This window comes from Triturus cristatus, chromosome 5_2 (assembly GCF_964204655.1).
Source record: "Triturus cristatus chromosome 5_2, aTriCri1.1, whole genome shotgun sequence".
Taxonomy (NCBI): domain Eukaryota; kingdom Metazoa; phylum Chordata; class Amphibia; order Caudata; family Salamandridae; genus Triturus; species Triturus cristatus.
Genome location: NC_140588.1, coordinates 450,548,983 through 450,561,517, shown reverse-complemented (window position 1 = coordinate 450,561,517; position 12,535 = coordinate 450,548,983). Strand labels below are relative to the sequence as shown.

The 12,535-nt window shown below is 40.0% G+C and overlaps 1 protein-coding gene across 1 annotated transcript in view; it reads right to left on the bottom strand.

Annotated features, from left to right (window-relative positions):
- Positions 1–9,498: 9,498 nt before the first annotated feature.
- UPP1 (uridine phosphorylase 1) overlaps positions 9,499–12,535 on the bottom strand; it is a 99,128-nt gene continuing 96,091 nt past the window's right edge. The window contains exon 9 of the mRNA XM_085607400.1: positions 9,499–11,590. The gene's annotated coding sequence lies outside the window, so the exon portion shown is untranslated. The remainder of the gene's footprint in view (positions 11,591–12,535) is intronic.

Genomic DNA, 12,535 nt, shown 5'->3' with positions numbered 1-12,535 from the left:
AAAGATGATGGACGGAATGCTGAACAAATCAAACATTCACACCCAGTCACAGATCTAGGATTAATCTATTGTTTTTTCCTCACCACGCCACCCCAGTTTGGACCCAGCCATATGCAATTCAGTCATGACCCTGCTCCCCATGGGAACAGTCCAGCCTGAACTGCAAAGACAGATCCTGGACTGGAAATGAGCATCATGGGACCAGTTTCGGGGTATCACTCCGCATAAGCCAGGCTAGCTTGAATCCAGTGGCACAGTGATCATGGGACCCACGTCTGGGCATACCCTTCCCACTTAGGGTGACAAGACCAAAAAGAAAAGATGATGGACGGAATGCTGAACAAATCAAACATTCACACCCAGTCACAGATCTAGGATTAATCTATTGTTTTTTCCTCACCACGCCACCCCAGTTTGGACCCAGCCATATGCAATTCAGTCTTGACCCTGGTCCCCTTGGGAACAGTCCAGCCTGAACTGCGAGGCCAGGTCCTCCCTGGACTGGAAACAAGCATCCTGGGACCACTTTTGGGGACATCACCCCTCATCAGCCAGGCTAGCTTGAATCCAGTGGCACATTGAGCACGGGACCCACGTCTGGACATTGTATTCCCACTTAGGGCGACAAAAGCAAAAAGAACAGATGGTGGATGGAGTTCTGAACAAATCAAACATTCACCCCCAGTCACGGATCTGGGTTTAGTCCATCGTTTGTTTTCCCGCCATGCCTCCCCAGGTTGGACCCAGCCATATGCAAATATATTTTGACCCTGCTCCCCATGGGAACAGTCCAGCCCAAACTGCCAGGACAGAACTGAAAACTGAGTCTAAAGGAGATTGACTTGACAGCTGTCAGAGTCCAGCAAAAATGGTGGCATAAACAGCACAGGGTCCAGTGGAGATCAGGAAGCGCACATACCCAAAGACCTAGTGCCCAACATTGAGGTGGCAATGATATTAATAGGTGGTTCGCAGCCTATGAGGTAGCCCTTAGAATACATTGGGGGCCGAGGAGTTTTGGGGGTCCAGTCTGTGGAGGCACATGTCAACTGTAGGGAGGGATACCCTGTTGGCTTTAGCGGTGGCATCAAGAACATAAGGTACATACTTTGCATGGACTAACCTGGTCCATATATCCAGCCTGCACTTCATTGCAGTTAGCCTAAACTTGTGGCTTGACCTGGTCTCACTCGACCAGTTAACCACAAGTGGCATTTTGTGCCTTTAGGTGCTATACTTACCTGAAATGTTTGAAATTACAAATCTTCTATTCTACTGATTGGATTGCTGTCATTTTTGTGCAAAATTATTTATCACATTTTACTATATTTTTCTACATTGGTGTTGGGTTCTTCTTGTGTAGTGTTTCCATGGTATTATTGTTTATGTGCTGCATAATTACTTAACACATTGCCTCTAAGCTAAGCCTGACTGCTTTGTGCCAGGTTACCAGAGGGTTAAGCGAAGGTTAATTTAGTAACCTTTGGTGGTTTATCCTGGCAAGGATTTTGGCTGTTGCTTGGGAAGGCCACACTAGTACATACCATCAAAACATTTTTTCATGGTTCTCTCAAAATGGCAGCCGCTGAGGCCAATCCAAATGGCATCCTATAGTAGCGGTATGCTCCTAAAGTGGGGACAAATGATGTCAAGTGTGTATACTTCTCACTGATGCTTATCTGAAGATATGCCCATACATATCAAGGAAACTGAGTATCTCTCCGCCTCCCATGCATTCAACATCTCAGGCATATTTAGAAGAAGTTAGCAATCTAACAATATGTTAGAATGATTCCTCAAAGTTCAACACACAACCCAATCATAACATATGGTTTGGGAGCCAAACCCATGGGTACAAAATATTTCGAGGGTTCAAAGGCTTTAATTATTCCCTCTGACAATAATTTCTCAAGTACCTTTCCCTTTGGAGTTGTTCTCTCACTAGGTGTGGAATCAGCCTGACTTTATATGCAACAGGTTCTGACATATTGTTTGGTAAAATATTATGTGAAAACCTTTGAAATCACTCTACCTACTGCAGGATATTGATACAAGATATTTCATATGCTTTCCATACCATTGGGTTTCAATTGCCATCACTAGTTCTTTTGTATTTGGTTACAGCACCAATCCCGGGTCTTTTTGATGATGCTACTCCAAAAAGACCAGAGCCCTGTTGTGTGATATAATGTGTCCTGTACTCTTCTGTCTTTATACACACTATCTGTCCATTGCATTCTTAAGATCTCTATAGTTTTGCCTCCATACACTACTGTTCTTAAATCTGATTTAGAGAGCTTGTCTACATTTAGATATTAGTGAGATTACAATACCTGTGTCTGCCAAAGCATTATTGATTTTCCCCGGATTTCATCTCATAATGAGAATTTTTCAATTTCTCACAGCTCTTTTTGCATTGTTTTGTATGTCTCATATCCAGTCACTATTGCAGTTCCTGTCTAATTAATCTGCCTTAGTTTCTTCAATGCTTTGTTCATACACCACCAGGATCATTTATTGAACATTCTCATGCATGTCACATACTTCCTTTCATCCCTGAGTAGTTTTTACTATGCAAACCTTGGCACAATTGCCCCACTTTCTACAGTTATACATATTGCACCTCATGCTCCATACTTTTTACTAGAACCTTTAGGTCTTGAAAATCACAACAGTAACAATTTAGACACCTGTATCTAATATTTTGTGCTGTGGTACCTTCCTCTGCCTTATCATAGACTTGTTTCTTTTACTTTGTACTACTCCTTATTTCTTCTATTTCTTGGTTCTGCCTTCACAATTGTCGACCTCTTAAAGCCACACATATGTATGTTTCATTCTCTTTGCTGTTTGTATTGCTTCTTCCAGTGTCCGATCTTTAGCTAACCGATTCTAACTATTTGGTCCCATGTTAGTGTAACTGTTAGTGGCCCAAATTCATATGAAATAAATAACCTCCTCATGGTGTATACATAGCTAATATTGTCTTCATCCAATCTTTGCAGCCTAATAAAACATTTATGATGTTCAAATACAACAGTTATTTTAGGGGTGAAGTGTTTTTCTAGCATTTCTAATGACGCCTTCCCTCTACTGCTAAATTATGAAGCAATCTGTCTTGTCTCTTAAGTGCACTGTATTTGTCCCTTACTATGCCCAAAATATATGTTAGAAACATTTATTTCACTGTTTCCATGGTACTGATGGATCTCCTTGAGCAGCAAGGAAGGGAGTTGGTAAAGACATATTTTGTCTTCAATAATATGCTCCATATGATTAACTAAAATAGTAAGATGACACATTACATTAAAATAATGAGTTAAGTTAAAATATTAATTAATTGGTAATTGTCTTGGTATAATTTCTCTAGTTCATATGTTTTTCTGGTATTATGATAACATGTCACTTAAAAAATACTGCGAGACACAGATATTGTGCCACAAACATCGCTGTCATTAATATTGTGGGACAAAATGAACAATATTAGAATGTCACCTTTTTAAGTATTTTTTTTTTTTTAAATAAAGTTGTATATTGCATGATTTAAAAATTATAGTTGCATATATTTGTTTTCATTACTTTGATATATCTTAGTTATTTTAGTCTTAGAAGTTATTAGTAAGATATTATTTATGTTTATTTGTTTTTCGTATAATTTGTAATTTTTTATATGACTTGTTTTAAAAAAAGATTATTTAAGAGTTGCTAATTCAGTAATAGGTTGCTGGTTTTGTTTAGTGTTCAGGTTGGAAGTTTTTTAATATTTAAAGTATTATTATTAATTTGCCATCGATTTTTATTGACATTTTGTTTTAATGACATTATGTAAATTATTTACTTTTTAGTTTAATTATTTTTTGATTTTTAATTAGTTGTTAATTGGTTGATCAATATATTTTTTCATTGCGTACATTAATTTGTATTTATTAATTGTATTAATTTTAATTGTCTTGCTTAGTTTTTTATTCTACAATTGATAATTTATATTTTTATATTTTTTGTTTATTTTTATTGTCAGTGGTCATTGTTTTAGGGAAGTAGGGCGGGAAGTGTTTTAACTGAAAACATAAATATGTTTTGTAATATATACTTTGTATTTACTACATTTATTTTTATTTGTTTTATATTTAATGAGTATGTGTTTTTCCAAACATATTTTAAGATTTATATTTTTATTCATATTTAAATTATTTATTTAAAAAATGTAAGAAAGGTAATAGTAATTATCACAACACCAAAGTCCAAAACTTTCCTACTGATGCTTAAATTGGAGTGAGAAGTCAATGTGATCGCTTCTAAAACCAACATTTCCTCTACTTTTGCTTAAGTTAGAGCGAGAATAGTAAATTTGACCCCTCCAAAGACCAACACTTTACCTACTGTTGCCCAGATTGAAGCTGGAATAGTAAATCTTGACCCATCCAAAGTTCAACAATTTGCCTACTGTTGCTAAGTTTGGGTTAGAAATTGTAAATCTTACTTCTTCAAAGTCGCACACTTCACCTCCTGTTGCTTTGATTGGAGCTGGAATACTAAATCTTACCCCTCCAAAGCCCAGCACTTTCTCTTCTTTTGCTTATGTTGGAGTGAGAATAGGAAATATGACGCCTCACAAATCCAACACCTTCCTTGCTGTTGCTCAGATTGGAACGGGAGTAGTATATCTGACCACTCCAAATCGAACACTTTCTTTACTTTTGCTTATATTGGAGTGGGAATATTATATCTGACCCCTCCAAGGTCCAACATTAACCCTACTGTTGGTCAGGTCGGGGTAGCAGTAGTTAATTTAAACTCTCCAAGTGTAATGTTTTAATTTGATTTCTTAACTTGTTTTAATATATTGTTTTTAATTGTACGCTTTATTTAGATGTATTTCGTTGTAATATTTTGTTATAGTATTTTGTATTCATGTTTTTATTTTAATATTGTTATTCTATTTTTAAAATGTTTTACTCCCTAGTGTCTGTAATTATAATTATTTATTCATAGTTTTTATTATTCATGTTCAAATATCTTTAGCTTTTTAAAATGATATGTTGATTATTTTGCGAATATTTAAAAAAAGATTATGTTTAAAAGTTATAAATTTTTATATATTTTTTATATTACAAGTATTTTTCTTAAATGGTAATACTTCTAAAGGTAATATATGTTTTTAAGTTAATATAGTCTATAATAGTTAAAATTGCATATACTTTTTTTTTTACAATAATGTGGTATTCTTTATTTTTCTTATCAATATTTTAGACTTTACACACAGGGTATTTAAATTCAATATTATTGTCCTACATATTTTTTTAAATATTTTCGTTCATGATATTTCGACAGACTACTTGTTTCAGATTCTTTTTGAACTTCTTTCTTTGCTTCCTTTCTTGCTACAGATTCACTTTGCAGTTTGTATTTTAATTATCCAGCCGAATAGTGTTTAACTTCCAGTGAGATCTATCAGCATTGTTGTTCCCCCAGGTAATTGGGTTTCACTGCAAATATCACCACTGTTAGCAGTTTCTAAGAGTTCTGTATTTATCAAGAAGTTTACTTGTGGCAGCACCTGTTAATATGTGTGATTCAGATACCTGATAGTCGAGTTCATGCTATAGTGACCATGTGGCATCCATATCGTGCTCAGACTCATGCTCGGCTGTTGGATTTCTCTTGCCCTAAGACTTATACATGCTAGTTATTGCTCTTAGGTACCTCAGTTACTGCTTATATTTGGTCACTCAGGGCCATGAATCATTCAAGCTGCGCAGAAAGCCACCTTGCAGCCCTGCACTGTGTTGCATTAAAGGGCAGAAATGTGATGAATTTAACATAATATGACATATTCATGTCCTTTGTTTGCACTGGCGCTGTTTGGGCTGCCTAGGGCCTATACAGGCAACCTTGTGCCATGATGCCTACTTCCTTAGTTCCCTAAGACTTAGGCAGTGTTACCAACTCTACCATGACTACTCCCACAGTGTGGGTTAAACATACACACACACACCGTTTGGTGGTTCGTCCTCCCCTGAGGTCAATTACAGTTTTTCTGTTACATCTCTCAGTCAGGACCCCTTATTCCACATGCACCACCATGCTTCAAAAGCAGGAGCACACAACTACCGTGCAAATCAATTGCATTTGCTTTTGTGATGTACTACCACTCAAGTCAAGCCAGCTATAGAAAGAGCAGTGGATCTATGTGAATCCTCATAGGCAAATTTCCACAAGGAGTAGACTCACCTTCCATGCTCCATTGCAAAAAGCATGCAGGACTGTGTGACAAATAAAGCTCATGTTTTCTTCTGAGACCACCAGTGATCCGTGGTATAGTTAGAATCAGGACTATCTTTGACATCTTTATTTGTACAAGATAAAGAAATGTATGTACCAAAACGCAGATTAATGAAAGACATTCAGGTGCAAGAACAGCAGCTGAGACTGTATTTTCTACTCAGGCTTTCAAGCTGAATTTGTCAGTCTTATTTTACTTTTTATTGAGATGATTCACTTTTTTTGTAATACCCTGAGAAGCATATTTCTGTTTACTTTTATATAGTATATTACCTAATTGTCCTATATAACTCTATTGCAATTTATGAGAATTCTATTGAACACGAGCCAGAACTTCTTTCCAACGCTTTGGGGATGTCGGTGGTCGCAGTCCCTATGTTTTGTATTGCTGCAGGTGCTGCTGGCTGCAGCACATGCCCCAATACAAAAAGGGGACACTTCACATGCCACATGGTGCAGGGATATGTAGGAGGGGCCCCTATAACCCACAGCTGAGGACCAGGGGGGAAGGGGCCTCCACTATGGGCCCATCTCTTCCCGCTTTCCTTTTCATTGCGGGTTAACCGCCATGAAACAGCGGGCGGAAAGGGACGTTGTAATCCCTACGGCGGTACTTGGCATGCACTGCCACCATTGTAAGGAATACACCATTGTAAGGAATACAACTCCCTCCGAAGCACCGGCCACCTCAAGCAGCCCGTCGGATGCATGGCGGTCGGTCTTTCCGACCACCAACCATCTGCCCGCCATTGTAATATGGCAGGCGGAAAACATGGTTGCGATGGCGGTGAGATTGCCACCGACAGGCTGTCGGTGGCTGTCTCACAGTCATCGTAATCAGGCCCTTTGTACCTGAGAAGGGGGGCAGCAGGATTTGCATGCTAAAGCAACAAAGATGGTGAGTCCACAGAAAGCATGGAGGACCCGACATTGGCATGCACTACCTGGAAAGCTTGCATGCAGCGGTTGTCTGGAAGGGACAATGAAAAATGCAGTGATTTTTGTTTTTGCAAATCTATTTTATTGATTTTTAAACTATAGTACAGCGTTATGCATACAATATCGATCACCGTTGGGTAGTATAGTCTGAATATATGGTACCGTGCTTACATAGAGTAGATTTACAGTTCATGTCCCTGGCAGTGTGCGAAGTTATCAAGGGCAAGGTTTACAGGTATTCTTGAGACATTACATTAACAACCAGGTGCATGAAGAAAATATGGATAATGCAAGTAGGCAACTACATACAGTGAACACATCTGCGGTCTGCACATTAAGGGTCCTCTGAAGCATGATAATTGGCAAATGTCTATTGCCGCACGCATCTGCGTGTATTGTCCCATAGCTCTCGCAGGAATGCTGGCATTCATTAGCAATTGGGTGCCAGTGATAGATTCATAAATTAGATAGTAGAAACTAAGAACTATGCATATAACAGGGGAGGGGGAAAGAAAGAAAAGGGATGCACAACATATGTAACCAAACGTATAGCCCGTATCTCCCCCTTTCATTTCCGTGTACAAAATTACCCACAGCTCATGTGACTAATCAAGTCCAACTGCCATTTCATGTTTAGGATGTGCGCCTACTGAGTGACACAAATGATCTATTCTTAACGGCAAGAGCATGTTGTAGCTCATACGCTACAGCTGCCCGTGGGACTGGTCATCGCCTAAGGCTTGTGTGTTGGAGAGGTCCGAAAGTGGTGCATCTAGGCTACGTTGTAGTGCGATGTAGATAGTGTCCCAGTATGTGGCAATAGGGATTTTGCGCAGTCCCATGGTCTCTTCACGCTTAATGGCTAGGCTTTCCGCTTTGGCCCATGCAAGCATAGAGTGTCGCCAAGCTTGTATGTGGGGAGGGTCCGGCGCTTTCCAGCTTTTGCTGATTAGTCGCTTGGCCACTATCATTCCCAGGTCTATAAATCTGGATGTGACTTTCGTGGCAGCGGTTCTACGAAATTTATGCAGTAAATATGTCGGCCAAGTGAAAGGTAGTTCCCGGTCGGTACACTCTTGTAGTAGGGCGGCCACATCCTTCCAATATGTACTCACCCTAGGGCAAGCCCAGAACATGTGCAGCAGATCGATTCCTGTCTTTTCGCATCACAGGAATGGGGCATCTTCTCGATTAAAGTATTTATTGATGTTCGCCGGCTTGAGGTATGCTCTGTGGATGATGTATATCTGTATCTGTTTAAAGCGCATGTTCCTAGGGATGCGTGTTGGGCTCTCAAGTATCTGGGCCCCACTCCTTGTCTGTGAGCGGATGTAAAATGCAATGATGACGCACTTCACTAAGATATATCCACACCCTCAAGAAGGACGTCTTTGATGTCCACCATTTGCTGAAGTATTTTATCTGACACAGCACTTGACGTAGGTCCCAAATGATCATTGAACATTATCAATAAAAGGCTCATAATGATCTGTATGTCCAAAGAAGTACTTGTCAGTAACATCCAATGCACAGTATAATGTTGTAGTTTACAGCAGCCTACCAATATTAAGGCAACAAAATAAACAGATTTAGGGGCATATTTATCAAGAAATCATGCAGCACAGCAAGCCACCTTGCTGTGCTGTGTGATAGGGAAAGGGCAGGAATGCGCCGTATTTAGCATAAAACATTATATTCCTGTCTTTTCCTTGCGCTGGTGCACAGTTAGCTGCCTAGCGCCAATGCTGGCACCTTTGCACCACAGTGCTAGGGTGCCTACATTGTAAGAAGGATTGTTTTCGTTCAGGAAGGGATACCTTCCTGCACAAAAACAATCCTTCAGAATGCAGAACACATAGAAAGAAGAAAAACAAGGCAGTATTAAGATATTTCTCCTCGTTATGCCTCACCTGGAAAGGCGTGGCATTTTGATGCATTCCCATGTCTACCAGTAATGGTAAATCTGTGAATGTGCCAAAATCCATGGGTGGATGTGTGGGAACACACACGCTCCACTCATAGTAACCCCTCCCATGTGCAGAGTAATGCAACGCAGCAATTTGCACTGCGTTGCGTTACTCCAGATTTATCAAGCCACTCAGGGCCACTCAAGGTGGCCTTGCATGGCTTGCTAAATTTAACTGAAGAGTTGCTTCACTCTTGTCCTGTTGCTTCCGTTGCATGACTTAAGGGTGGCACAACTCTTTGATAAATATGCCCCTTAATTTGAACAAGTTAATATGATCTAATTCACACACAATGAAAACGACTTAACAATTTTTGCGTTTTCTATTTTATTTAAGAAGAGAAACTATCACAATACAGAATGGCCAGTCAATCAATATTCATGTGCATCAGCACACACCACACATGTATAAAGGTAAGCATAACATCTGTCTACAAATCACAGGTGTCAAACATAAACACTGCTAGGGAAAACATGAGATAACAGTACATCAAATGTAGCACGTTTGAGCTAGTACAGAAAATATGTAATCCCTGAGATTAATAAAAATATAGACAGAGTGGAATTGGCAGACTTTCTCATCCATATCAAAATGACAACTCTTTGAGCCATCCAAAAACATTAAAAACTGCAAGGATGCATCTAAAAAAGTGGTGTCTACTTCATGGTCAGCAACAAGGCTTTATAGAAAACTTTGGGCCTTAATACGACTTTGGTGGTGTGGGAGTGGGCCGCCACGCCAGCACCCAGCTCCCCCACCGCTAAAGTTGACTGCTGCCCGCTGGCCAGATTACGAGTTTCATCGTTGTCTGGTGGGCTGGGTTCTCACGGTCCCACAGCAATGCAGTTCAAATACTCATATGTGAGCCTTAGAACTGCAAAGCAAAGGGATCGCCAAAGCAAGTTCCTGCATGGCATGGACTGTGCAGGCCATGCCCTGCAGAAACCGACGTGCATGCACACGAGGGGCACACCATGTGCCCCCCTGCATGTATCCCCAGGCCCTGAGGTAATAGGCCCTGTAGGGGCCCCTTAGTTTCCTCGCTGCCACCCTTTTCATGATAGGCTCACCGCCATGAAATGGGTAGCAGTGAGGAGAGTCGTAATATGCTTGGCGGTGTCGCAGCTGCACCACAAGCATATTGCTCAGACCGCTGCACCAATGCCGAGGCATAGCAGATCCCCGGTGGTTGCGATGGTTCCATGGAGGTCTGACCACACGAGTCAGACTACGGTGGTTGGATCACCGCTGAGCCACCCCGGGTTTGGCGGTCCATGGACCGCCACACTCAGAATCAGGCCCTTACTCCGTTTTGGCACATTTTGCAACAGTACTTGAAGCTAAATCAGCAACAGCGCTTTGAGCTGAGTTCTGTCTCAAAAGATGTAATTGTTTTCATTACTCGTTCAGCTCTAAAACTGCATTTGTAGGAATGCTGCCAAACTTTCAGTTAACACACATTTGAAGTTAACCTAAAGGACTAGTATGCTCTGCTAGACAAATAGACTGTGATGTGCAATGCACAAGTCCATCAACATCTGTAGTTCTTCAGCTTCTATTTAATTTCCCTTGATTTCCCTTGATGGCAATGTGTTGTATGGTGTTGTGTTATGTTATATTAGATTTTACGTACAGCACTCTTTTATTCAAAGGTCTCTTGTCAGATTGCAGCTTCTTGCAATTACTTTCTAAGTAAGAGGTAGTAAATGATACCAACCAACTTTTGGTAGCTGACTACTGACATCATGTGACCAAGAGACCACTGAACATCTGCATGCATGCTTTATGCCGTAATGTTCTTTCCCATGTATTAGTTGCATAAGTAGGAATATAAGCAAACTCAAAGCACACTGTCCTTTTGTAGACCATAGTCTGGGAGTAATATACTGTCATAAAAGCATGGGATTTGACCTCTGCACTCTAGTAATAAATGGCTGAGCCTGTGTTTATTAGTACACTTTCTCCAAATAATGTGTTTTATTGGGCCATATTTTCCTTTGCTTGCATGAATATATTTATGCCATGCCGATGAAACCAAAGGAGGTTCAAAAAGTGATGTTATCTGCAACAACTGTACTAAGAAATGCAGATTTAGATGTAATACTGCAGCTCAAAGGTCAAATCCCAAATTCTTACCATATTTTGGTGAGATATTGGTGAATCTACTTCTAGATCTTCACTCCTCAGACCAGGGTTCTTCAAAATGTTCTGTAATACGTGCCACTCATGATTATTGAAAAGCATCCTAAGATACTATTATTATAAGTGTTCTAATGGTGACCACGTCAGAGACGATTATTTTAATGGCCCCCACATGCACGATTACCAGCAGTAACCACCTCTGTGGCTTAAGCAGAGTTGCCAGCAGTCATGTAAAAAGGATTTTTAAATTTGGAATGTCTCTGTATGGGGAACAACCTTTACAACGCAACTTTTACAACGCACTACACTTACAACGCATTTTTTACAACGCACAATCCATTACAACGCATGACATTACAACGCATGACACTACAACGCATTTTTAAAAACTACCTTTACAACGCATTCCATTACAATGCATAATATAGTAATTTTTACCCCTATACTATCCAACACTTACCCTACTGTTGCACCCCCTGGAGTTAGAATAGTAATTTTTACCCCTATACTATCCAACACTTACCCTACTGTTGCACCCCCTGGAGTTAGAATAGTAATTTTTACCCCTATACTATCCAACACTTACCCTACTGTTGCACCCCCTGGAGTTAGAATAGTAATTTTTACCCCTATACTATCCAACATTTACCCTACTGTTGCACCCCCTGGAGTTAGAATAGTAATTTTTACCCCTATACTATCCAACACTTACCCTACTGTTGCACCCCCTGGAGTTAGAATAGTAATTTTTACCCCTATACTATCCAACACTTACCCTACTGTTGCACCCCCTGGAGTTAGAATAGTAATTTTTACCCCTATACTATCCAACACTTACCCTACTGTTGCACCCCCTGGAGTTAGAATAGTAATTTTTACCCCTATACTATCCAACACTTACCCTACTGTTGCACCCCCTGGAGTTAGAATAGTAATTTTTACCCCTATACTATCCAACACTTACCCTACTGTTGCACCCCCTGGAGTTAGAATAGTAATTTTTACCCCTATACTATCCAACACTTTCCCTACTGTTGCACCCCCTGGAGTTAGAATAGTAATTTTTACCCCTATACTATCCAACATTTACCCTACTGTTGCACCCCCTGGAGTTAGAATAGTAATTTTTAACCCTATACTATCCAACACTTACCCTACTGTTGCACCCCCTGGAGTTAGAATAGTAATTTTTACCCCTATACTAT